The sequence below is a fragment of the Cervus canadensis genome, chromosome 30, assembly GCF_019320065.1.
Source record: "Cervus canadensis isolate Bull #8, Minnesota chromosome 30, ASM1932006v1, whole genome shotgun sequence".
In the NCBI taxonomy this organism is placed as follows: Eukaryota; Metazoa; Chordata; class Mammalia; order Artiodactyla; family Cervidae; genus Cervus; species Cervus canadensis.
The window spans coordinates 43,078,100-43,105,384 of NC_057415.1; the positions used below are offsets into that span (position 1 = coordinate 43,078,100).

General features: G+C 48.8%; 1 protein-coding gene across 24 annotated transcripts in view; it reads left to right on the forward strand.

The window, feature by feature from the left end:
* MYT1L (myelin transcription factor 1 like) overlaps positions 1-27,285 on the forward strand; it is a 399,489-nt gene that overhangs the window by 157,286 nt on the left and 214,918 nt on the right. The window lies entirely within an intron of this gene.

Here is a 27,285-nt window from a genome sequence, read left to right on the forward strand (position 1 = left end):
GTGAGACGCAGACAGCATCGCATGGGACTGTGGACAGAACAGCCCAGACTTGAAAGCAGGAAGAAATGACACCCTCCATCTTCTAGAATCTCAGCATTTCCATCTGTACAATAGGCTGGATGTTTTCTGCTTCGTCATCTGCTTCGTTGAGGATGGCCTGAAACTTCACCCATGACACCCAGGGCTGAGCGTCTCGGGCCCAGCTCATCCTCCCTCATTGGAGTCATTGTGATTATTATTCATAAAGAACCAAAACACACTAGCTTCGCCATCAAAGACGAGGCAGAAGTGATCTGACTTCCATCTGTGTTACGCTTTCTGCTCTTCCAATCAAAGTGCCTTCTCTTGCCATGCAGCTGCATAAAAATGAAGAAGCGCTCCGTGAACTGAGGGAGAAAGATTTCAAGGATATTTTGTTAAAGAAAAAGGTAAGATGTCGAAGAGAAGCAGAAGCCTGAACCGCGCGTCTCTTTGCTTGTATTTGCATAAAAGCTTCTGGACGGTGACAGGAAGCCAGGAGAAGAGTCTGTGTTGTCACTGTGCAGAGCGGGCAGAATTCAGGGGTGTCGCCATTGTTTTTATTTGTTTGTTTAGTCACGTTTTCTTATTTTTGAGCCATGCAAATATAAAGGAAGGAAGGGAAGGAGGGCCAGGAGGGAAGGGTGGAGGAAAGCAAGGAGGGGGGAGGAAGGAAACGGGAGAGGGGAGGTGAGTGAGGAAGCGGAGGACCCAGCCCAGCACCATGTGTGATGCTGGCCACGTGCGCACAGCACCTCTAAGCAACCGCCGTCTCCCGTGATCCTACACTCCACGCCTGCTCTTCTCCCTAAAATCCTCTAACTAAGTTTGTTTTACAAAGTATGAAACAAGAAGCTGTGTCACTGCTTGTCCACTTATTCAGTAATAAAGTTATAATTTCAAGGTCAGCTTTCAAAATTATTCAAGTGTTTTCTAAAATAACATTCAGGAGATAGCTATGTCATGACAAAAAGTGGAAAAACATAGCAACATACTCTTTAGAGATTCTTTACCGTATAAAAAGAAGGTGATTTTATATCTTAGCTGCATTTTTTAATATGGCAAAAGAGCTACAGAAAATATTTGGGAGTAATGAGGAGTGTGAATATGGCATGTACGTTTTCTGATGTGATTGAAACAATAGTAACTTTCTTTGTTGTTAAAATTACTATTGGGTTATGTAGGAGAATTTTTTGCTCCCTTATAAAATGAATATTGAAGGGTTAGGCGTGAGTAACTGTGACCCCTACAATCCACTTTCAAAAGGTTCAGGAGGATGTGTGAATGTACGTCTGTGTGTGAGAGAGAGCACATGTGCGTGTGCAAGTGTGTGAGAGCACATGTGTCATGTGCATCTGTTTGGACACCTGTGTGTGTGTGTGCAGGCCTGTGTGTGTGGTTCTCTTAGGCCTCTGAGTGTGTGTGTGTGTGTGTGCGTGCGTATCTCTGTAGGCCTGTGTGTCTGTGTGTATCTGTGTGTGCCTCTGAGTGTGTGTGTGTGCATCTGTGTAGGCCTATATCTGTGCAGGCCTGTGTGTGTATATCTGTGTAGGCCTGTGTGTGTGTGTGTGTGTGTGTAGGCCTGTGTATGTGTGTGTGGATCTGTGTAGGCCTGTGTGTGTGCATGTATATCTGTGTAGGCCTGAGTGTGTGTGTATCTGTGTAGGCCTGTGTGTGTGTGTGTGTATCTGTGTAGGCCTGTGTGTGTGTATATGTGTATAGACCTGTGTGTGTCTGTGTAGGCCTGTGTATGTGTGTGTGTATCTGTGTAGGCCTGTGTGTGTGTATGTGTATCTCTATAGGCCTGTATGTGTGTCTGTGTAGGCTGTGTGTGCCTCTGAGTGTGTGTGTGTGTGCGTCTGTGTAGGCCTATATCTGTGTAGGCCTGTGTATGTGTGTGTATGTGAATGTATCTGTATAGGTCTGTGTATGTGTGTCTGTATCTGTGTAGGCCTGTGTGTGTGTGTGTGTGTATCTGTGTAGGCCTGTGTATATATATATCTGTGTAGGCCTGTGTGTATCTGTGTAGGCCTGTGTATATATATATCTGTGTAGGCCTGTGTGTGTGTGTGTCTGTGTAGGCCTGTGTGTGTGTGTGTGTGTGTATCTGTGTAGGCCTGTGTGTATCTGTGTAGGCCTGTGTATATATATATCTGTGTAGGCCTGTGTGTATCTGTGTAGGCCTGTGTATATATATATCTGTGTAGGCCTGTGTGTGTGTGTGTCTGTGTAGGCCTGTGTGTGTGTGTGTGTGTATCTGTGTAGGCCTGTGTGTATCTGTGTAGGCCTGTGTATATATATATCTGTGTAGGCCTGTGTGTATCTGTGTAAGCCTGTGTATAAATATATCTGTGTAGGCCTGTGTATATATATATCTGTGTAGGCCTGTGTGTATCTGTGTAGGCCTGTGTATATATATATCTGTGTAGGCCTGTGTGTATCTGTGTAGGCCTGTGTATATATATATCTGTGTAGGCCTGTGTGTGTGTGTGTGTTGTGTCTGTGTAGGCCTGTTGTGTGTGTGTGTATCTGTGTAGGCCTGTGTGTGTGTGTGTATCTGTGTAGGCCTGTCTGTGTGTGTGTGTATCTGTGTAGGCCTGTGTGTGTGTGTGTATCTGTGTAGGCCTGTGTGTGTGTGTGTGTGTGTCTGTGTAGGCCTGTGTGTGTGTGTGTATCTGTGTAGGCCTGTGTGTGCCTGTGTGACTTGTACTCACCAGTACTAGGCAGTGGGCACGACATGGTCCACGCAGCCACAAGGCAAGTTTACCGCATCCGTTTTTCTCAAGCATCCATTAAACTGTGCCATGTTGAGAGCAGAACTGAGCATCCCCTTACTACTTGAGTAAGGATAAGCTCTGGGTGGGGTGTTCTGGGCCGGCTCCCAATCCCCCTAGGGGAGCAGGTCCACGTCCAACAGAGCTTCATCCTGGGGTCACCTGACTGGCAGTGACCCCCACTCCACAGGGGGTTTCCAAGGCCAAAGCCCTTGGTTGTCACAGAGCTGCAAGTAGACTCAGGCCGAGGCGCCTTCCTCGCTCAGGCATCGCGTCTCCTTGGGCTGTGCCTGACTGAGGGAAATAACTGCCTGCGTCCTGGTGTGAGAGTGTGTGTGTGAGGATGCGGTTGGAAAGGCCACGATGACACAGGAAGTTCCTCTTTCTGAGAAGCAGTGTGTGCTCTCCTGAAAATTCTGACTATCACCTACAAATAGTTTATCTCTCTTTCACGTGCTCTGGAATTGCTAGGCAAAATGTCGAAGTTGTGTGAACCCGGTCTGTAATTCATTCTCACGCGGGAAGCAGAAGCAATGGTTAGTGTCTGAGCACCCCGGGCACTAATGTTGCCGTCGAGCAGGGCCCCGACCACAGGAGCCTGAGCGGAGCGGGGAGCCCGGCCACCACGCAGTCAGACGTGGGGTCGCAGTGAGCGTGGACCCACCTGCTGCCCGGATGCCCGTGCCCTTGTTCCCTGGCACGCGGACCCCTGCAGCCACATGGGGGCGTGCAGAGAGGCACAAACAGCCCCGGAAGTGATGGCCTGAGAGCACTTTGTTCAAAGGATCTAAAAAGCGAACCATAGGAAGGAAGGGATGAAGGGGGAGGAGGACAATAAAGATAAAATTACAGACCTAATTCTGTAAGAAGCAGCCAAACAAACCGTTCACCTGCATGGCCTCCAGTGCTCAGTGTCATTGCATCCTTCTTGTGAAGTAAAACAAACATCCTAATTAGCCAAACTTATCAAGAAGGGCTGGACTGTGGTCTCTGCTCTTTGTCCAGGGCTCCCCTAGGTGCCTCAAGCGGTAAAGAATCCACCTGCCGATGCAGGAGATACAGGAGATGCAGGTTTGATCCCTGGGTTGGAAAGATCCCCTGGAGAAGGACATGCAATCCACTCCTGTATTCTTGCCTGGAAAACTCCATGGACAGAGAAGCCTGGCGAGCTACAGTCCACGGGGTTGTGTAAGTGGGACACAACCGAGTGAGTGAGCACACACACATTCTTTGTTTTCAGTATCTGTAAGAAAATTGTATTTATGTGAAATGTAGGTTTATATCTCTAAATTATAAAAATAGGTGCCATGTTGTAGAAATATGCTGAGATTACATTTGCTACATTAAATGTTAGCCCACCTATGAAAATCCGTGAGGGGAAGAAGCCTCTCTCCGTGAACAAGATAAGCTACAATGTTGCTTTTTTCATTGATACAATGATATCCATACTAGCCACCTTGTCTTCTTGGTTAGACTCCTCCAGTGACCCCTGGACAGGCCCAGCTGCAGGATGGTGGCCAGGAATGCCAGAGTCAGTTTGTTTGCTTGCGTTGTTTGGTGTTTTACTTTTCATGATGACAAGGAGATGATATAAATTCTATTTCAGTTATAAATCTTTAAAATGCTTTTTCAGAAATTTCCCACTAATGATTTGCTCTTACAAAAAAATGCAAATAAGTGCAGCTGGGGCAGGTGGGAGGATGGTCAGGAAGCCCTCTGCCCCCAGGAGCTGGGAAGGCTGCAGATCAGATCACCCTGAGCACCTATCGAAGTAGAAAGAGGCGGTGCAGCCCGAGGGGAACAGGGTGTGTCCAGTGTCTGAATAGCTCGCCATCACCGGAATCCGTCAGGATGGCCCGGCTGTTTACCGAGGGACCTCGGAATGAAGTCAGGAAGTGTAACGTGTGCGAGTGTACTTCCTGCTCACACCACGGCCCTGCTGCAGCTCGACAGCCCCATCCTTCCTCCAGGAGCTCTGCCATCTGGAGCTCACAGCGCCAGAACGCAGCGGGAGGTGAGAGGGTTGCTGAGAAGTACGGGGTGTGTGGGGCCGGAGTGAACCTCCCATCTCTTGAAAATCAGATTCCAGACGCAGTCCTGCCTGGAGGGGAGCTGGTGAGCACAGACCCCCAGACAGGGACCCCGGCCCCAGGCCCATGTCCTCCTGGAGCAAGTCGGCAGGGCCAAGTGACCTGGACCACCGTGCGTCCAGACCCCGGTGTGTCCGTACAGACCCCCGGGGCATACAGACACGTGCGCCCCGCGGCATCCCTTCCTGGTTCCGCTCCATCCCCGTAAGGGTCACCGCTGCCACTTGCCCACAGGCCTGCCTCCCAGGGAAGACACGGACTCGGCTCTGAAGGTCGTTTCTGTTCCCCTCAGAGGCACTGCACTCAGGCTGGCTCGCCGCTTAAACACCGTCTGTGAACTTGGAACTTGGTTAACGCGGGTTTGTCCTGCGGGTAAACCATCACGAGAGTGTCTGTTTCTGAAACAGCAGGCCTGGCGCTAGACTCGAGTTTTTCAGGGCAGCTCCAGGACCGCCTACCTGAGCATCACCTGGGGTGATTTTTTTCTCCATAAATTTGTGATCACCATCTGTGACCTATTATATCAGTGAGGGCCCGAGTGTGAACTTTTTAAATGAATACCCCACAGATTCTTATTGCGTCAGTGGAGGGTGTTTGTCCTCACCCACAGCCGCTCATCAAGCTGGTGAACCCCTGGCCTCCCCGCGCCCCCTCCTGCCCGGCGACCCCCTGTAGGCTGGCTGCCCACCTCCACCCTCTTCATGCCCATGGGCCCTGGGAGCCTGGTTCTTGTTCTTTTCTTAAATCTCATTACCTGTGATCTGTGACCTGGCAAATATAATTACTTATTCTCTCTTTAACATTTTTTAAAATCTTTTTATTATGCATGATTCAAAGAGTGGCCAAACTCACTTTTTCTACACCCCATCAATCTTGCCTCCCCAGATGCAGCTTACTTAGAAGCAAATCCATGCTAGTGTGTAATTTTATCTAGAGATACAGCAGTATAAATTGCTAAAATATGAAAGTTCTGTTTTATAAAAGCATAACCACCTACCACACCTTAAAAAAACAAAGTCTTAATTATCATCAACTATTCAGGCAGGACGCTGAGTCCCAAGACTATCTCACAAGCTTCTGTGTAGAGTTTGCGTCAAACTCGCGCTCAGGGCCTCTTGCTGGGTGACTGCAGCCCCTGCTTTGCCCCCACGGGTGCCCCCTCTCCTCCCCTCCCCGTGTAAGCACAGCAGCGAAGCTGCCCGCTCGGCCTGCAGAGGGGCCCGCCCGCTGGCCTGGGCCGCGCCGTCTCTGGCGTGTCATTACTGTGTTCCTCTGACCTCTGTATCTCTGGGTCAGAGGCGTCACGAGACTCAGGTGTGACTTCTGTGTCCCTGATTCATCAGAATGAGAGGGAAGCCTGCGAGGTCTGCCGTCCCCTCCCGTACTGCTATGCTGGGACGGGGGTCACGCGTCATCAGCCTATCCATCTGTTAGAACGTCACCCACCAACCTTTTCGGCTGGTGATGCTCTTTACCACCCCCAGAGCATCTTCAGGTTTACAGACTGGCCTCTACCACTTACCTTCACTGATTCGCTAGCATGCTTTCAGAAAGAGATGCTCCCTTCTCTACTGTCTGGCTCCTTCTCTATAAGAAAGCACGATAAATCCTTCTGGCCCTTTACCCTTTTCCCAAATAGTGGCGTCCCTTCCCTTTCCATGAGGACTATGAACTCTAAGTGGGAAGGCATTTATTTGAGAAAAAAGTTGGTATCTCAGGAAGTTTTCCTAGTGTTTGCTAAGCTTGCATCGTCTGACTTTTGTACATGTTTACACTGACGAGGACCAAAAGGGTGGGTCCATAACAAGCATTATGTGCTGGGTGGTTGGCACATACATTGTCTCATTAAAACCCCTCCACAGCCATGAGGTTGCCACTCTGATTCTTTCTGTCTGCAGTGAGGAATCTGAGGTGTGAAGTGGATGGGTGGGGTCTCATCCACAGTTGTCCACCTGCGAAGTTGGAGCCCCAGTTCCGAGGGCTGATCCAGCTCCGAGCATGGCAGACTGTGAACTCGTGAGCGTCTTCCTGCATGTCTGTGGGGCGAGGGGAGGACAAGGAAGCACCACCTAGAAGGATGTTCAAGGAAAAGCCTCCCTCAGCCATTTCCTGCAGAGAGTGTAGGTGGTTAAGGGGGTAGAATCTGGGGTTTATGGTCATCTGGGTGGTTACTGGGCTGGAGGCTGCCGGGGGCTCCAAGTCCAGAAGTTGCTCCTGGCTTCTCCATCCCACAGGTGTACTTATTTACACAACAGAAGGCCGTGGACCCTGCAGCTTTGTGCAGGGGACACATGCCCACCTGCTGAAGTGTGGCGTTAAGTGTCGGCTTTGCTGGCAAGTGGGCATGGGTGTGTGCAGGAGGGGAGCTGGCCCGAACGCAGGCAGCACCTTCGTCCGTACTTCCAGAACACCTGAGACTGGAAGGGAAGCTCAGAGCATACCTGGTGTGCAGGTAACTTCAGGCTGTTTGCAGTCCTTCCCCTGGACACCCCCCCTTCCTGCGCCCCTGCACCCCTGCGGAGCGTGCAGTCACGCCGTAGCTGGGCTCTGTTCAGTCTTGGTGCCAAGGAGAGCACAAGAGTCCAGAAGCCTGGACTGTTTGACCTGTTCGGAGCCGGCAGTCACCCTGGGACTCCAGCCACAGCTCCACTTACCCGTGCCTGTAGTTCAGGTGAACGGCAGCTCCATCGGCACCGTGCTGACCACCGCTGGCTTCCCCGGGTGTTTCCCGGGCCTGAGATGCTGGCTCCGCCTGGGTCTGGGGCAGGAGTCCCAGGGAGCACCTGCTGTCCCCGCCCCAGCCTTTCGCTCCAGCCGTCTGTCCTTACTAACCTGAGAGACAAGCAGGAGGACTCCTTTCATGCTATCAGAAGTCCTTTCAGACATGAGATTGCACTTCTTCCACAATTATAGAGTGAAAGTCACTCAGTCGCGTCCAACTCTTTGCTACCCCATGGACTATATGTTCCATGGAATTCTCCAGGCCAGAATACTGGAGTGGGTAGCTGTTCCCTCCTCCAGGGGATCTTCCCAGCCCAGGGATGGAACCCAGGTCTCCCACACTGCAGGAAGATGCTTTTCCAGCTGAGCCACCAGGGAATCTCCCACGATTAAGACTACTTAACTCCCTGCCACCAGTCCCAGGGCCTCAGAGAGCAACAGATCAGCCTGTAGGTTAGGTTGCAGACCTTCAATTCAAACACTCTCTGTCCCCCAACTTCCAGGGAACAGAAACTCTGGTTCCACCTGCGCCTTCCACCTGTCATGGGAAGACCGGGAGATGACGACTCACTGCCATTGCCACCTGTGGCTCCATGTCAATGTTTATGTATGGTTTCAAGTGTGTGTGTGTGTGTGTGTGTACACTGCATGTGAGCCAGCATGCCTGTGCGTTCATGTGCACGTGTTATGTAAGGACAGTGAGAGGGAGCTCAGAAAGCAGAGCCCTACGTGAGAACAGAGCCCATGTACACTCATCCAAATCCCGGCTGGAGTCAGCACGGTGACGGAGGCTGGCTGGGCTTCTGCTCTAGGCTCGTGTGTGGGGGGACCAGGATGCTAAGTGTGGGTTCTCACCAGGCCTACGGGTTTTGTGGGGAGCAGCTCAGGGGTGACAGCCTGGAACATACACATTGCTGGTGAGGTGACTCCCTGCCAAGGGCGCAGCTTCACGGCTCCCTGTGACTCTGCCAAGTCTTTCCTTGCAGATTTTCCTCCGAGGAAACAAGAACAGGGAGTCAGAAGTTTTTTCACTTAAATCTGCCTGGCAAGAGCCAAGGCGTATTTAAGATTCATCTCACTGACAACACTCCAAAACCCACCGACCGGGCTCCGGTGTGATCTGGGCGTGCCGTTTGCTGCTTTGGCTCACGGGACAGATGTGATGCAGGAGAAGAGAGCTTTAGGGACCAAAACCACCTAAATGCAGCCTTGAGAGCAGCCAGCCCACCCAGATGGTGAACACAGTCTTCTCGAGGTCGCTGGACAGAGAGGACTGGGACCCACACAAGGACCAGGTGTGAAGTCCCTTTCAGGGCTCAGCGTGTGACTTAGATCTGAAGTCTGTGACATTCTGAAGATCTGCACAGTGGTTCCTTTGTCTGCTTTGCTTAAAGTTTATGGAAATAAGACCCAATCTAGTCCTAAGAGAGGCCCTGACTACTGCTGACAAATCTCAAAGACTAGCCAGTGTGATAACAAGCTCAGCTTGAAAACACATTTCTATAGCAACAGACATTTTCTCTTAAATTAAATGAAAGCAAAAGCAAAGCACCCCCATCCTATAAGAAAAGCATATAAAATTTAAGAAGGAAAACCAGGGCATTTTTGTTTTCTTGGAATATTCATGAAATGTGTATGGTTTTCTCAATTTCCATCTGGTGTCTTTTCTCATATGTCCAATGCATATGTCATCCAAACTTCTCATGAGTTCTGACTTTGTCAATAAAAAAGATATTAAAATGGTGTTCTTCGTGAAAATCATAGTGAAATTGAATGTATGGATGTGAGGTTGCAAAGAGTTGGACACAACTTAGTGGCTGAAAAACAACAGCAACCATTAAATCAATATTAATTGCAACTTCCTCTCACTCCCTGCTATTTCCCTTAAAGGTGACAGGAAACTCTTCAGAATAACAAGATAATTTCATTAAATGCTTGTCTTATGGAAGTCTAATCCATGGGCATATTAAGTTTGCTTGATTACTTGATAAAATGATAAGCTACCTGATATGTTCTTGTTAACTAATGAAGAGAAGTTATGAATAATAATAATAATGCTTCCTATCTATCTATCTATATCACTTTTCCTTTTAAAAGTGCTCTCACTACACTATATAATTTCATCATAGAGTTTTAAGAGCCAAGATAAAACCTAAAAAACAAAACTGATAATTACTCTTACAATTTTAGACAGTGCATTCACTGAGCAGGATTATTTTTTTATTTAAAAAGAAAAATGTCTTCAAATTCCATGTTTCTGAATGACTGAGTAGCCATAATATCTAAATGGAACAGTTACTTAATCAGCATTTTAGCAGAACACATATTTTGCCAAACCAATTTACCATGATCAAAATTCTACGGCCCAAGATGGACTTGATATAAATGGATAGAAATGAGCAGCAAATAAAAATAGTTTTGTTTTCACTAGAAACCCTGACAAAGTTCAATTAGAATATGCTTGCTTTTCCTCTTCTCCCCAAAGATCCTTCAACTGACTTCCTGTCTCAACAAGGACCACCACAGCATCTTAGTTCCCACCAGGACCATCCACTCTGCCTTGAATGGAGTCCCTCATGTGCCGTCAGGCTGCCCCATGGCCCAGAAGCTGGCTCTGACCCCACAGCCCCCTCCTCTGCCCCACCTTTGCTAAGTGAAAGACCAATGTCAGAGGATGAAAACCAGCCTCATGCTCTTTGGGGAGGGATCAGAACACTTTAATGGCTCCAATGAATCAAAATAAACTGCAATAAATCCCTAATCTTCTTTTAATTTTTAAATTAGACATTTTTCACACTTGCTCATGAGAATTGAATAGTCTGAATTTTTTGAAAGCATTTTGTATAAAAACATGTAATTCTCAGTCAATTTGCATGTGCTTACAGAGGATGAGATGGCTGGATGGCATCACTGACTGGATGGACATGAGTTTGAGTAAACTCCGGGAGTTGGTGATGGACAGGGAGGCCTGGTGTGCTGCGATTCATGGGGTCACAAAGAGTCAGACGCGACTGAGTGACTGAACTGAACTAAACCAAACTGATGTAGATATTTGGGAGTAGTCTCCTTTTTTTATGGTCAAAGCATGATTCCTTTCTTGGGGTGCTCTGGAACACCAGAAGACCACGTTTCCAGGAACCCAGATTTCTGTCTGGTGAATCCGTACTTTGTGCTACCTTGACGTTTGAGGATCTAGGTGGTAGCCACCCTGACCTCAAGATGAATAACTAATTTCTGCCTCCTCCCCCACCTGTTAGCTGCTGAGGACATGCTTTTCTTTCCAGGTTGCAATTGAAAACACAGAGGCCCTGAGATACATGCAGGCCCCATACAACCAAATAGATGTCCTGAATCCATGAGCTATAATTCAGAAATTATAGCTGAATTATAACTCAAAAATATCCTCTTAGGAGAGCTTTCCAGCCTGCTTATTCCAAGTTTTAAAAATCATATTTACAGGTTTTATGTGCAGTTTAGAAATCCATTTTGTGCCAAGGAGCAACATATTTGAAATAACAATATTTTGAAATCTATCTGTCTTCTCTGCTCCAGATACCTGTTAAGTGCGTTGATGTTTATTCTCACTTGATCACTACTGAGGGTCCAGCAATATTACCATCTCCCTTTGATCACTATTGAGGGTCTAGAGATGGTACCATCTCCCTTTTATGTATAAAAAAGTGAAGCTCTGAAAGATGAAGTCGCATAGGTAGTAAGTGAGGGAACAAGGTTTTGAACAACCAGATTCTGGAAACCAGCACCCACTGCCAGAAGTGAGCAATGGTATTGACAGAAAATAAAACTGCACAAAGTTGACATCAGAAGTGGAAAATCAAGTGGTTTGGGACCTTTGTGAGCAGAGAAAATGGGTCCAGACAGCTCCATGAGGTGCCAGCAGCAGGACAGGCGAGGCCGTAGGTCACCGACAGGCTTCTCCAGCGTCCCGAGCGCAGTACTCGGTGAGGGAGAAGGCTTAGAAACAGAAGACCGCATGTTGCCCCGGAAAGACCAAGGGTTCTGCAGTCAGACAGATCTGGGTCCAAACCCTGGCCTGGGACAGACGGCTGCAGGCCGGTGTGATTTCATAATAACATGGGGTGACCTTAGCAAGCCTCCTTTGTTTGTGTCCACTCAGTGGACCCTCAGTAAGTGGCGGGTTATCTATAGACAGAAAAAGTGTTTATTTTGCTCTTCAGTGTTGTGTTAGCTTCTGCTGTATAACATTGTGAGTTAGCCATATGTATTATCTCACACTGCTTATCTTAAACATAGGACTCCAGAAGGACCTTTGGGTCCTATCTAAGTATCCTGAAGTACAGAGACTGTACCCTTGTGGACAATAAGTCCCATTCATTTGAACATCCAACAGTGACATTAAGCCACTTTCAGGAGGAAAGTGACTTTCCTTGGGTACTTTTGACATGGGTGATTATAATGCAGATGAACTTTTTTTACTTTTACCAATTATAAAAATCCAACCCAATACTTTTTGAAGAAAGTCATCCTAAGCAACGACTTATGAATCTGACTATAGTATTTCATTCTTTAGGTAAATCAATCGATGCCTCATTAATTTCAAGTGCCAGAGTGTGTTACTTTAAATTTTCCTAAGCTATCGAGTTAATAAAGCTTAATTAATGTAAGTATTATTTAGGTAGAGTGGCTCAGTCAACAGGTGTTGAGTGGGTTTCAAGCCCCAGGGCTAAGGAACAAACACTTGGGAAGGTTTCCTCTTCCTTCACAGTCTAAGTGAGATTAAGCCCTTCCAGTCTAAACGCGCGCGTAGAAAGCAAAGCATGGGCCTCACAGTGCAACGTCTGCTAAGCTGCGATGCCTCCACTGAAAGTTATAAAACTGAACGTGGACAGTCGAGAAGTCCTCCAGACCCTCCTAGGCTGCACCCCCTCACAGCCCATCCCAGGCCTTCTCCTCTCCTGCTCTGTCCCCCTCCCGCTCCCTCTCTCACCATGCCCTCCCGCCCACAGCAGCCCTTTCCTCAGCCCTTTGGTTCATCTGCGTGTTCTCCTATGGGCCGCTCCTTCCACCTGGTCGCCACCTGGCCCCCCAGGTGCTGGCGCGTAGTGAGTCCACTTTGCTTTCTCATTCAAACCTCATCGGAAGGTGGTTTCAGGTCTGAGCTTGGCCTTCAGTCTTCAACAGACTTTCTGAACCTCCTCTAGCTTCAGCCAAACTCATTAATGTCACTGAGATCTGACTTCCAAATCCAATTTACATTTTTAAAATCCAACTTAATGGGCCTCCCATCAAAGTGCATGCAGTATCACTGGTCACAATTTAGCAAGATTTCCTGTGCGCCCTCCCTCCCTCCCTCCCTCTCTTCCTTCCCTCCCTCCCTCCCTTCCTTCCTTCCTCTCCCCCTACTTCCTTACTTCCCGTGGGCACATTTCTCACATTGGAAGCTTGGTTGTGTATTTTGCATCTTTGAAGAAAAATAAGACTGAAACTATTAAACCAGTCGGATAATATAGGGAATTCCAAGTGTTGGAATGAAACAGATATTTGGATGTTGTTAATGTTCAAAACAAATGAGCATCATCTAGGATGTAATTCCTAAGAAAAAATTCACTTGTACCAAAGCCGGGGGTGGGGGGGGGGGGTTAGTTCTGAGGCTCTTTTGGAAAAGAAGCCAAAGTCACCAGGTGAGAAAGAGGGGTTCACCGACTTCACCCCCAAGCTGAGCTTTCTAAGTGAAACACTGACTTCAGTTCCGTTCAGCTGCTCAGTTGTGTCCAATTCCGCAACCCCATGGACTGTTGCCCATCAGGCTTCCCTGTCCATCGCTAACTCCCGGAGCTTGCTCAAACTCATGTCCATCGAGCTGGTGATGCCACCCAACCATCTCATCCTGTCATCCCCTTCTCCTCCCACCTTCAATCTTTCCCAGCATCAGTGTCTTTTCCAAAGAGTCAGTTCTTCACATCAGGTGGCTTAAGTATTGGAGCTTCAGCTTCAGCTTCAGCATCAGTCCTTCCAATGAATATTCAGGATTGAATTCCTTTAGGATGGGCTGGTTTGATCTCCTTGCAGTCCAAGGGACTTGGACGAGTCTTCTCCAAGGTTAGGTAAGTAAACATTGACTTACTTTCCTGTATCACCAAGTGTATGCAGTAGATGGACACCTAAAATCTGAATTAGATTTCAGTTACTAGTATTAAGAATGGCTCTATTTGCTTTAGTTTAAAAATATGTCCAAAAGTTGAGCTGAAACCTCAGTTACCAGCAATGTGACAGGCCGGCTCATCTCTTATCTGACGGTCTCCTCCGCTTCCTGGAGGGATCACCCAGGCCTGGAGAAGGGAGCCCTCGGGGGCTCCTCACATTCCAGCCTCGGGTCTTCCTGGGGATAACTTGGGCCTCAGACCTCGGCTCCCCCGCCTCACGCCCTCAGTCTCTGCCTCCCCTAGGGGGAGGGTGGGTGGAGGGCCACGGGGTGGGAAGGGAAAGCAGGTGGCAGACGTGAACTCCGGTGATTGTAAGGTGTGGACGGTGCAGAGGTGGAGGTGAAGGCGGTAGGCAGTCGGGCGGGCTGGGTCAGGGAGGCCTGGGCGCGCAGTGGGAGCACTGTGAACCCGCAGTGACCTTAGGGACAGTGGGCGCGGGTGAGCCATGCTGCAGATGTGGACACAGCGGGTCTGCAGCGTGGCGGGGCTCGTCTCAGCCCCTCACCCGCAGCTCAGCGTCCTGCCAGGCTGACTGCGTGCTCTCCTGCTTCCCCGCGGGGCTGCTGAAGGCGGACAAGCCGCTCAGAGCCGCTCACTGGGCTGACGCAGGGTCTCCCTGTTCCCTGGGGTCTGCCGCTTCCTGTGAGGGGATGGGGGGACCTGTCCGACCAGCGGGGCTCTGAGGGGCTCGGGGTTCGGCCTGCCCGAGCCGCTCGGCTCCGGCGCCTCGGGCTCTAGCATCCACTGCGTGCTCAGCAGTGTGCAAGGACACGTGAGCCGCAGCAGTGATGTCCTCCCCGGCTGTGTGCATACGAGCGGCACCTCCTGTCCGTAAGGACAGCTTCCTCACGTAAGGACAGCTTCCTCATGCCCGCTTCACCCCTGCAGCATCTCAGGGGTAACTCTGTGCTTTTTATATGTTGATAACTTGCTCCACTCAAGGATATAATCAGGACACAATCACTTGTTTCCCGGAAGGGGTGAGAGAGCAGGAGGGAGGGAGGGAGGAAGGGACAAGGAAGGGAGGTAGGGGAAACTCGCAGGGTACAAAGCCAGGGAGGTCGTCTGTGGACCCAAGTCCCCCCACCACCCCTGCCCCCCAGTCACCAGGCCAAGGGACACATCAGATCCTGGCGGGAGAACGAGGCTGGTCCCAGCTGCTGGAACTGACTGGACCGAGGAGGGGACAGGTTTCCTGGGCAGTCTGTGAATGATGGGGACACCATCTGTTGTTCCTTGAGTGACCCGGGCGCCGCCAGGAAGCCACCCAGGGCAGCACTGACCCTTTGGTGAGGCACCTGGGGTGCGGCCTCGGGACACGTCCTCCTGGGGTTTCCAGCGTCCAGGGCGTTGCAGAGGACAGACGGGGAGGCGGGCAGCCCTGCCCTCTCTCCAGCTCCGCGGGGCCCTGCCTGCTCTGGCGGTCTCATTTGGGAGCCACGTGAATCACCGCGGTACTCAGGCCTCCTCTCTGTGCCTTTAGTGAAGAAATCATTGTTGCACATTTCTGCCACTCTGCTCAGTTTTCTAGTAACCTACTTGGGACCATGAGCCCCTGAAGGGTGTAGGAGGTGGACCCTGTGTCCCCTCGGGTCAGAGGAGAGCTCTCTCCTCAGTGACCCCTCACAGCTGCTTCTGACCGAATTCTCTATCTGGCTCTTAAAATGACAGATCCAGCTGGGGTTTGACGTTTGTGATGTCTGTGTTTCTTTCTTGAGGGGGAAATGAAAAGCAGAGTTGTTAAAATTCAAAGCTGGAACGGTTTCTGGTGGCCAGGAGACAGGGTGGCAGATGGGCCGGCGTCTCAAGTGGCAGCAGTGTGCTGTCTGGTGAGGGGTCCCAGGTGGACGGAGCGGCCCGCCGTGTGCCCCAGCTGTCCTGTTGCGATGCCGGCATCCGGCGGCCACCGTTCCTGCTCTCGGAAGAGTCAGCAGCCTGTCTGCAGGCTGTCAGCCTGTGAGCCACAAACCTGCCGCTCCAGTCCTCTGGGGCAGAGAACCCGGAGTCCTTAGAAGTCACTGTCAGGCCACAGCTGAAATGTTCTTGGCAGAATCAGTGGCTTCCACTGAAAAGGACGTGTACCCGAGCAGAGCTCGCTGGAGGTTCCTGTGACTCATTCACCTTCAGACTCCACAAGGCCAGACCCTGCCTGGGGCACCGCTGACAGGCCGGCGCCCCGCTCCGCTCCCCCCGCGTACCTGCCCAGGGCCATCGCCAGCTCGCAGGTGCCGCTGTGCGCTGTTCAGGGCCGCAGCCTGAGTCCTGCCACGGCTTTGACAGCTGCTGACCCTGGTGCAGACCTGAAAGCCTCCAGGCTGCAAAGACTGCCTGATTGTGGGCTTCATTATCATCAGAAGGCGAGCGAACAGCGAACGTGATTTGGTCATGGAATGTTCATCTCCAAAATGCCTCTGAGAGATTTGCAAGCCCTGGATCTTTTCAAGGCTGCTAGCAGCTGGAGTTCAGCTGCAGCTCCCGATGGGTTTTGAATGCTAATCACTGCGGTACCCAGTTGTGGCCGAGTCTCATTGCTGAGGGAGACCATCCATCGTGGAGCCATCACGAGGCTGTGAGGCTGGGAGGTAACAAACAGCATAGATCCGTCCGTTCCTGCTCCACGTATCACACTGACTAAGAGCCTTATATTTAGAGCAGGCGGCCTTGGGGGACGTTTAAGGTCACACTGGGCTGCGTCTGGAGTTTTGTTGCAGAAGCACCGCTATCAAGCAATCGTGTGTATAATACAGTTGCTGTTTCAATGGGTGTCAGCTCACTGATTAATCTAGGACAAATGCAGGAGGAAAATCAGAGAAAACACAGGAACAATGGGGCAGGTTTACTGTCAGATGTGCTTGTTCACGCCAGCGGTACTTTTATTCCTGAATCCCAAGGACAGCTCCTGGGAGGGCCGCACCTGGTCGGGACACAGGGACAGCCCGCAGCCCCCCCAGACATGCCTTTTCGCCCATCTAGCTCTGAGGTCACACGTGCCTGCAGGGGTGGGTGAGCAGATGCAGCACCGCACATAGCAGGCTGGCTGGTCCCTCTCACCAGCCCTGAGAGGTGGCCCCAGGAGGGCGGGGCTGCGTCCACGCCACCCACTCCTGGTACTCGGGCATCGCTGCCAGCCCCTCTCCACCTCGGGCATGCGTGACCAGGAAGGCATTTCATTCTGACTCTAACATCCATCGCAGCCGTTCCCTTGATGTTTAAAGGAAGAAGATACCCTAATCTCTAAGCCAGACTGCATAATGCATCATAAAAATTACTTGAAAAAATATAAAACAGGCTTTGAATGTGCTTATTCAGTAGCACAGCATCTGTGTAACTCAGGCCATGCTCATTAGAACCAGATTCGGGCATTGCCAAGTCTGACCTCATGGTGCAAATGACCCTTTGGTCAACATAAGAAAATAAGCCTGAAAATACTCCAGCTTGTCACCAGCTGGGTGGGACTGGACAGACATTTAGGTTTCCTTATTTTCTAGATAGAAAGGACAGAAGTCCTCTAGACAACGATTCATTTTTTGAAGTGACCATTTTATAAAAATCCTTGCATACCCATCTCTGTGCATCTTATTTCAACACTACTAAATTACTGTCAGTTTTAAGCCAGATTTATGCAATTAATGCAAATTTATGAAAACTTTATATTAGATTTTATATACTTAGAATATATAAATACTTGTATGTGAATATATAAATATTTACACAATAAGAATTTATAAATATTTACATACTATTATATTTATATTGTAATCAACAGTATCTATTTATCTAGGGATTCCCAGGTGACTCAGTGGTAAAGAATCTGCCTGCCAATTCGGGAGACGTAGGAGACATGGGTTCAATCCCTGGGTCAGGAAGATCCCATGGAGAAGGAAATGGCAACCCATTCCAGTATTCTTGGCCTGTAAAATCTCATGGGCACAGGAGCCTGGCAGGCTGTATAGTCCTTGGTGTCACAGAGTAGGACACGACTGAGTGACTAAGCACACACGCATGCATGCAAATAGCATCTATATATGTACCTAACTTTTTTTTTAAGTTTATACCCAAGTCTCCATTTCAGGTCTACCTTTCTGGCAATATAAATATACATAATTAGGTTCCCTCTGCCTTTTCTATATCATCTTCTACTCTTTTCATTTTGAAGCTGTGCAACAGTCTCCCTAACCTTTCTATTTAAATCCGGCCCCACGGAAACCTTTTTTATCCGACCAGCACGCGGCAGTGCAGCGGGTTCAGAAGCAGCAGGAAGGAAGCCATGAAGACAGGGCCGTTCTGTGGTTTGCTTTCATCTGTGCTATTTAGGTCTCTGCTTCACACACAAAGGGGCTGGGGTGTTGGAAGGATGTTCTGCCCGTCAGAGGAGGCCAGGACTGGTCCTCACGGTCAGGGAAGGACGCACTGCAGGCTCCCTTTCCTGTCCCCAGGGCCACCGCCACTGCCCCGGGCCTCTGGATATTCTGTGTCCTCTTTACATCATAATCTCCCTGAAGGTCACCTATCCAGGCCAAGTACTGGCTGTGAGTCCGAGGAGACCCCACCTCAAGGCACGTGCAGGAGCTGCGCAGGGCCCGGCCGCTCTCGGCCCACAGCCCTGGGGTTCACATAGGTTCTTGCCCTCCTGGCTGTCTGTGTGCATCTCTGTGCAGTGGGTGTGCATGTGTGTATCCTTTTTTAAGACAGAAAATACAAAGATAACTATAATCCGAGATATTATATTCATAGAATTATCTTATTTTCTCAGTTCAGTTCAGTTCAGATCTGTCGCTCAGTCGTGTCCGGCTCTTTGAGACCCCATAGACTGCAACATGTCAGGCCTCCCTGTCCATCACCAACTCCCAGAGCTCTCTCGAACTCAAGTCCATCACGTTGGTGGTGCCATCCAACCATCCCCTGTCGTCCCCTTCTTCTCCTGCCTTCAATCTTTCCCAGCATCAGGATCTTTTCCAGTGAGTTGGCTCTTCACATCAGGTGGCCAAAGTACTGGAGCTTCAGCTTCAGCATCAGTCCTTCCAATGAATATTCAGGACTAATTTCCTTTATGATGGACTGGTTGGATCTCCAAAGGACTCTGAAGAGTCTTCTCCAACACCACAGTTCAAAAGCATCAATTCTTCGATGCTCAGCTTTCTTTATGGTCCAAATCTCACATCCATACATGACTACTGGAAAAACCAGAGCTTTGACTAGATGGACCTTTGTTGGCAAAGTAATGTCTCTGCTTTTTAATATGCTATCTAGGTTGGTCATAAGTTTTCTTCCAAGGAAGAAATTTGGCTGCAGTCACCATCTGCAGTGATTTTGGAGCCCAGAAAATAAAGTCTCTCATTGTTTCCATTGTTTTCCCATCTATTTGCCATGAAGTGATGGGACCTGATGCCATGATCTTCATTTTCTAAATGTTGAGTTTAAGCCAACTTTTTCACTCTCTTTCATTTTCATCAAGAGGCTCTTTAGTTCTTTGCTTTCTGCCATAAGGGTGGTGTCATCTGCATACCTTATTTTCTATCTAGTACATTTTATTTTTTTCTAGAAAAAAATTACAGGGATGATAATATAATGAAAAGTGTAGTTCATTAGGCTATTCAGTTTGCCGAGCAGGAGAAGCACACACATCACGTTATTCCTCACTGAGTGAGCTGCGGCCTCAAAACGTGGCTACCCCCTCAAGACGTGGCTACCCCGTGAAAGTGTAGTGTGTGTAGTCGCTCAGTCGTGTCCGACTCTTTGCGACCCTGTGGACTACAGCCCAACAGGTTCCTCTGTCCATGGGATTCTCCAAGCAAGAATACTGGAGTGGGTTGCCATTTCCTTTTCCAAGGTATCTTCCCGACCCAGGGATCGAACCTGGGTCTCCCACATCACAGGCAGATGCTTTACCCTCTGAGCCACCAGGGAACCCCGTGAAGAGTTAAGGAAACATTAATAATGGGAGAGCACTTTGTAAACAGTCTCCCTCCTTTGGTCCTTGAAAACTTTTTCCAGCAGATGTAAGTACACAACCAGGGCATTTCCAACCTCCAAGAGCATGTCAGCATGTTATGTCTTCCCAGGTCACATGGAAGGTCACCGTGGGACTCAAGTCAGAGATGCCCCATCATGTCTCTCACCTGCAAAGCATCATTTCCTCCTTTTCCTCCCCAAGCTGATTAAGTCCTAGCCTTAGCGATGAAGTGTGAGAGTTTTACTCTCTAACCTTCCTATTTGCTCATATTTCTTGAAATAATTACCATGGATTGGATTGTACAGTGAACAATAAATTGTTCCTCTATTCTTGCTGCAAAGTACACAGTGTCCTCTGACGCAAGGAATGGAACATGTCCAGACGGACAGACTGGCAACCGGCCTGCCCGCCAGGCAGAGTCGATGAGTCTGTCGGAGACTTCCAACCAGAAACCTGTCCTTCCCTGAGGTGGTGGGCTTGGGCGGCGGTCAGCGAGCTGAGGGGCACTCCCCTCAGGCTGAAGTGGGCGGGCACTGGAGCCCGGCATGTCCTCACCCACAAACGCCAGCCGGGCTGCAGGGTACCCTGAGGCAGCTTCAGCGGGGAGAGGGCGTTAGGTGCCCACCCCCACGTGTGCCCCCTCACCCACCCCCAAGTGGGGCCCCTCGAGCCGCTTCCTCCCCAGCTCTTCTCACTCCCGAACAGCCGCCCTGGGACCCCCACAGTCGCCTCAGCCACACACACATGCGCTGGCGGAAAGCTCTACCTCAGCCCAACGGGTCTGGCGATGAGGCGGGGGAGGAAGCACGAGAGGCACCGGAAGTTGTCTGTCCAGGGCTTCCTAGTGGGTGGGGCCACAGGAAGCGGATGCAGGCAGGGTCAGGGGTCAGGTCTGGTTTTCTACCTCCGAATCGTCTGAAAGTGGTGAGGTTTGAGTTTGCCCGGTGTGAGCTGGCAAAGTGGTGGATGAGGCGGCCGCAACTCTCACACGTGGGGTCCTGTAGGATTTGGCTCACAAGATGGAGCAGGAATACCTGGGCACACCTCCTGACCATGAGTCCCCCACTCTCACCTGCCACCTTCTCTACACGGAGACAAGGGTGTGTTCCCCATGATCCCTGCTCAGCCAAACGTGCGCTCTTACAGCCTCCAGCATGCGCGATGTACACACGCGTGTGCCCATTTACAGCAATGGGACAAGCTGCTGCTCAGTCGCTTCGTCATGTCCGACTCTGTGTGGCCCCATGGACAGCAGCCCCCCAGGCTCCTCTGTCCACAGGATTCTCCAGGCAAGAAGACAAGAGTGACAGCCAGAGGTTGTTCACGGAGGAAGAAGGGCCCGCCAGCACAGCCTCACAAGTGCCTCCCTCACCCTCAACCGTACCCTTGTTCATCTGAGGTCAGCGATTGGTTCTTTAGAAGAGATGGCTGCAGGGAACAACAGGAGATGACATGCTGAATCTAGAAAGGCATTCACATCATCCTGAAATAGAACTTAAACAGGCAACAGAGAGATACAGTGATCACACCATATCTGTGCTGTGCAAAGAAAGCATAAATGACATTAATTCTGAACTTTTGAGAAAAAAATAGACAAAAATATTTTTAAATAGACAAAATTATTTTCCTATAATGCCTGGGGAATGGGGGAACATTTAATTTACAGTAGACTAAAACCAGAATTTCACAATAACAGATTAAAATATGCTTAGATTTTTTGTTGTAACTTTTTAAATTCTCTGAAGTGTGTCACTGACACTTCCGTTCCAGAAATTGTGTGGCGTCTAAAAGTTGTTCTGTGACCTTTTGAGAACAGGCTTCTGAATTCAGACTTCACTCTGGTTTATGGGGTGCTTTCCAACATTGGACTGCAAACCCTGGTTGTGGGTTCTAACTCTTGACTTACTCGACTGTCATGGCCCATGTGATCCAGAACCTATTTGTGAGAAATCAAACAAGACACAAAATTCCTCAGAGAATGAGGATTCATGACATTCCAAAGGATATGATCAGCCCTAGGGGATTTCTAAAAAATATTTTAAGGAGCTGTCTCTTCTGATGTTGGGGGTTCAGTGGGTGTGTCTCTCCTGGGAGTACTTTGCCTTGTCCATCAACAGTAAGAAACAGGACATCCCAGAAGCTCATTCATGGCTCAGAAGCTGGACCTCTGAAATGTATCTCACCGAGATTCTGAAAAACACACGCACATATTAGACAAGGAGATACATTCTCCCTTGTGGTTTGCAATGCTGTGTTTATTTCAGTTATACAACAGGGTGATTCAGTTAGATTTATGTATATTTTTTCATATTCTTTTCCATTATAGGTTGTTATACTGAATATAGTTCCCTGTGCTATGCAGTAGGACCTTGCTGTTTGTCTGTTTTGTCTATAGCAGCTTGTATCTGCTAATCCCAAACTCCTAATTTATCCCCACCCCTAATTTCCATTTTGGTAACCATAAAGGAGGGTCTGTTTCTGTTTTCTAAATAAGTTCATTTTTATCAGTTTTTAGATTCCACACATAAGTTATATCCTATGATATTGATCTTTCTTGTCTGACTTACTTCACTTAGTATGATAATCTCTAGGTCCCTCCATGTTGCTCTAAACAGCATTATTTCCTTTTTATGACTGAGTAATAGTCCGTGTGTGTGTGTGTGTGTGTGTGTGTGTGTGTGTGTGTGTGTGTGTGTGTGTGTGTGTGTGTGTGTGTACTAAGTTTCTTCAGCTGGGTCTGACTCTTTGTGACCCCCATGGACTGTAGCCCACTAGGCTCCTCTGTCCATGGGATTCTCCAGACAAGAATACTGACGTGGGTTGCAAATGCCCTCCTCCAAGGGATCTTCCCAACCCAGGGATCAAACATATGTCTCCTATGCCTCCTGCATTGGCAGGGGGGTTCTTTACCACTAGCACCACCTGGAAAGCCTATATATCCATTCACCTATGATGGACAATTAAGTTGTTTCCGTGTCTTGGCTATTATGAACACTGAGGTGTATGTATCTTTTCAAAGTAGAATGTACTCCAGATGTATGCCCAGGAGTTGGATTGCTGGGTCATATGGTAGCTTTATTTTGTTTTTTAAGAAACCTGCATACTATTCTCCATAGCGGCTGCACCAATTTACATTCCCAGGATAGATCACATGCTGAGCCACAAAACAAGCCATGGAATTTTAAAAAATTGAAATCACATCAAACATCTCCCTTGACCAGACACTGTGAGTTCCTCACTTAATCTGAATTAAATTTTCAAATGTCTGGGGGCACATTTTTAAAACATTTAATCCAAGTTAGAGATGACTTTACACGTAGCAGTGACATCCATGAATGTGTGCCAGTACTTTCTTGTTTTGAAGGCCTTGGAGGAGTCTCTTCAATTAGGATTTCAAACTGTGGATACTCATGTATTACAGCAGATCATTGACTATTAGGGAGAGATGAGCAAGGTATTTTATTTCCCCTATGAGAGATTCCTTCCCAGTCTAGTTTATATGATATTTCACATTGTGCTTTACAGTCTGTATCACATGATGCAGAAGTTTGGACTGATCCTGTCTCCCTGATCTGAAATGTTACACTTAAAAACAGAACAAAAATAAATAAATAAAATAACAAATCTGACATGATTCACACACGTTTTTCCTTCTTGAGGATACAAGTGGCTTTAATCAAGAAAACAGTTGTTTTCTTTTTTTTCTTTTCTCAAAATGATAGTGCTGTTTGCCATAATGATAGAAGGAAGGTCAGTATTTCCTGTGTTCTATTTTGCTTGGTCTTAAGCCTAACATTACAAGTTATTTCTCTTCAGTGTAAGGCTGGATCCCTCTGGGCATTATTGACGTCTTCTACATGTGTATTATTTTACACATGCATGTTCTTTACCTTCTCTTCTGTGTAAGGCTGGATCCCCCGGGGAATCGTTGAGGTCCTCTACATGTGTATTATTTTACATATGCATTTTCTTCACCTGTGTTCTTGTTGGCTCAGCTGGCTACCATTTGAATAATGACAATGAAAATTTTGACCTAAAGTGAAGACTTTAATCCATACTTCCCCTTCCAGACAGTGACATTCTAAGGCCTAGACACGCAGAAGTAGAGTGGATACCCTGTAGCCCCCTCCACTGCAGGAAGCCGCCCCACACGCCCACCTGGGCAGACGAGAGGTTGCCTCCTGGGCTGCATCCTGAGTCCTGGGCTGTAGTGATCTCCCGCTAGAATTAGCCGAGTTCCTGGATAAGAGGAGCTGTTCACGGCCACCACCTAGGTCAGGATGGCCTGCACACTCAGGATGGTCATGTCCATTTTTGTCCATGCAGAAAGCTTGAAAGAGGCTCTGGGAAGTGGGACAGCTCTGATTTCTAGTCATCTTCATAAGTAGTGTGTGATAAATTAGTGATTTCTTTGAACACTGAGGAAAACCTAAACAGTAAAAATTACACGGGTTGACTAAAATTGAAGGTTTTATGACCAGCAATGAATAGAGAAAGAGCACGTATTGATTTTAAACCAACAAAGAAATTGGTGATGTTGACAGACAGGGACTCCCCCATGACTGACTCGCAGGGTCCTCGGAGTAGGGAATCGGCTGCCGTATCTAAATCTCTCGGCAACTGTTACTTAGAGCTGAGAAACGCATCTGCCTGTCAGGAAAATTTTCAGCCCAGGCTTGAAGGCTTCACCAGTTTCCTGGATATCAGATCTGGGCTTGTTGGTGGAAAGCGGAAGAATTCAGATTCTTCACTCTTTGGTAACACGTTGACTCTTTCAAACCACAGTGCGGTCTGAACTCCAGAGACCATGGCTTCAGCAGGGGTGGCTAAGAGACATGCAGCGGAGAAAATGCTCTCTGGGGAGAGCAGGTTCCTCTCTGAGAGTTAGCTGTAGCACTTTCCCCACTGGAGTCACAGCTTGTACAGCTTCCACTCACAAGGAGATGGAGACGACCAAGCCTGCTGGACCCGCACTCCGCTGGTGACAGTGGACTGAAAGAGATGTTTCTGGCCACCTTCTCTCTTTCTTCCTGGTCCTTTCACAGTGCACTGATGATCGCACACCATCAGCACTGCAGTGTGTAAGTATACCTTTTCCCACAGAGTAAAAGACCCAACATCCCTGTCTGTCATTCCCCTATTAATCTGTCCATCAATCCACCCACTCATCATCCATTCTTCTTTTCCTTTGTTTATTCTTCCATTCATTCATTCATCCATCTATTCATTCACTCATCTCAGTATTCAATCAATAAACATTTTGGGGACTTGTGTTATATTTGAGAGAGAATGATAAGCAAAGCAGGAAAGTTCCCTGACCCTGTCAAGTCAACATATGACTAGATGGCACAGACAGCCTGATAAATAATTGGAATAAACTCATAAGTGCTGGGATTCCCTTGAAGCTCAGCTGGTAAAGAATCCGCCTACATGCAGGAGACCTGGGTTTGATCCCTGGGTTGGGAAGATCCCCTGGGGGAGGGAAAGGCTCCCCACTCCAGTATTCTGGCCTGGAGAATTCCATGACTGTATAGTCCATGGGGTCACAAAGAGTCGGAACGACTGAGCGACTTTGACTCAGTCACTCACTCATAAGTGCTGCATCAGGGTGAGAACAGGGCACTATGATGGTGTGGTTGGAGGGAGCTGGCCTTGTCTGGTGGATTAAAGACATCCTAGAAGTCGTCCGGGAGCAGAGGAAGCAGGAATTGAGTGTGAAGACTTGAACGTGAGAGAGCAGATGGCACTTGGAAGGAGGGTGAGAGGTTTGCCTGGGCCAGACAGCCGCCGTGGCAGGGATGCTGAGGAACGAGGCACTCCTGGGAATCCACGTGAAGGGGTTTGAAGGTTTAGCCACAGACAAGGGGAGAGACGGCTGACTTCAATCCCGTCAGGGAGAGACATGGTCTCCCTGCGGTCCAGAGATGCGCGTCCTCTGGGGAGGCGGTGTCAGCGCACGGACTGCAGAGAAGGCCTCGCGGACTTCATAGCATGTCGGGCAAGACACGCAGGTGGTGCTAACTGAGCTAATAGCGAGGGAGATGGAGACTGGGTCTGGGGGCAGGTATGTCAGGGATGGTGACGTTCTGATGCAGAAGCCCAGCCCCGGGGAGGTATGGCTGCTTCCCAGGCGGAGCCCCCTTTCCCAGGCAGAGCCCCTGGAGGCGTGGTGACCCCACACTGACAGATTCCTGGAGAGAGGTGGCCGGTGGCTCTTGGAGGTGCTGACTTTGGGTGTTGTCACTGCACAGAGAGCAGAGGGCTTTCGGAAGCTGGACTGAGGGTCTGGGGGAGCCTCCAGAGCCCTGAGGGGGCAGTGAAAACTTTCCTCCCAAACTGAAATATTTATTCTACTACAAAGAGGTGAATATTGTGATGCAAAATTTAGAGATATTCTTCTTTGTTTTCTTAACTCTCAAAGCAGTCATTGTGTGTCTGTGGGGGCCGAGTGCGTCCACAAGCGCCTGGTGGGGGGTCAAGAAGAGCAGCCTCAGGAGCCGAGGGTGCTGGGCCTGGGGGGCAGTTTGGGGGGTCAGGCCCCTCCTGAGCATGGAGCGTCCCTGCTTCTTCACTAAGTCACATCAGCACCAGGTTAGAAAACTCAAAGTATGTTGTGATTCTCCATGTAACTGAAGAATCCTTCAGCTCTTCGTGCCCTTCCAGACTGTGGGTAAAGAATATGCCTGCAGTGCAGGAGATGTGGGTTCCATCCCTGGGTTGGGAAGATCTGGAGAAGGAAAAGGTAACCCACCCCAGTATTCTTGCCTGGGAAATCCCATGGACAGAGGAGCCTGGTGGGCTACAGTCCATGGGGTCACACAGAGTCAGACACAATCTAGCAACTAAACCACCACCACCAAAATTAAACATCTTCTGTGTCAAGCTAAGAATGCAGGGAAAGACATCTGGCGCTTAGGATATCTGTGTGCTTTTGGTTTACACTGGGGTGATTTAAGGAAATTCCTTTCCTTAGGATTTAACCAAGAGAGAAATGGCAGAATTAACAACATAGAAGAAGCGCATTTGAAAATTATGAAGGAAGTGACTTATTGTTTCCACTGAATTTTTTCCTTTTTTTTTTTTGCTAAATTCTCTACTGTGTTGTGTACCTCATCCCACATTTTTTTCCTAATTTGAGAATGTCGAGAGAAGCTGGCTTGATTAACATTAATTGGATGTAGGAGGCTCAGGCTTGAGGCTGTAATGAGCCCACTTAGGACTCACTTTATATGATGCACTGTGATCTTCTGAAACATATAGAAGCATCTTTGGAGATGAGCTCATTTGGGTAAGATTAGCAGGCTCACCCTCATCCTAAACATTCAGAAAGTACCATTTTCTAATGTGTGGATTCTGTCCCTGAACGAGACAGTAATCACGGGACAACATGAGGCAGGGAGAAGGCCTCTCTCCAGTTATATTTTTCATAAATTAGCAATTGTCAGCAAATATAAAGAAAGGAAGCTGTGGCCAAGAAGAGGGGCTGAGGATAGTTTTAAGCCAAGTTACCAAGAAACCCACTCCCGATTCAGCCATAGTGAGCACTT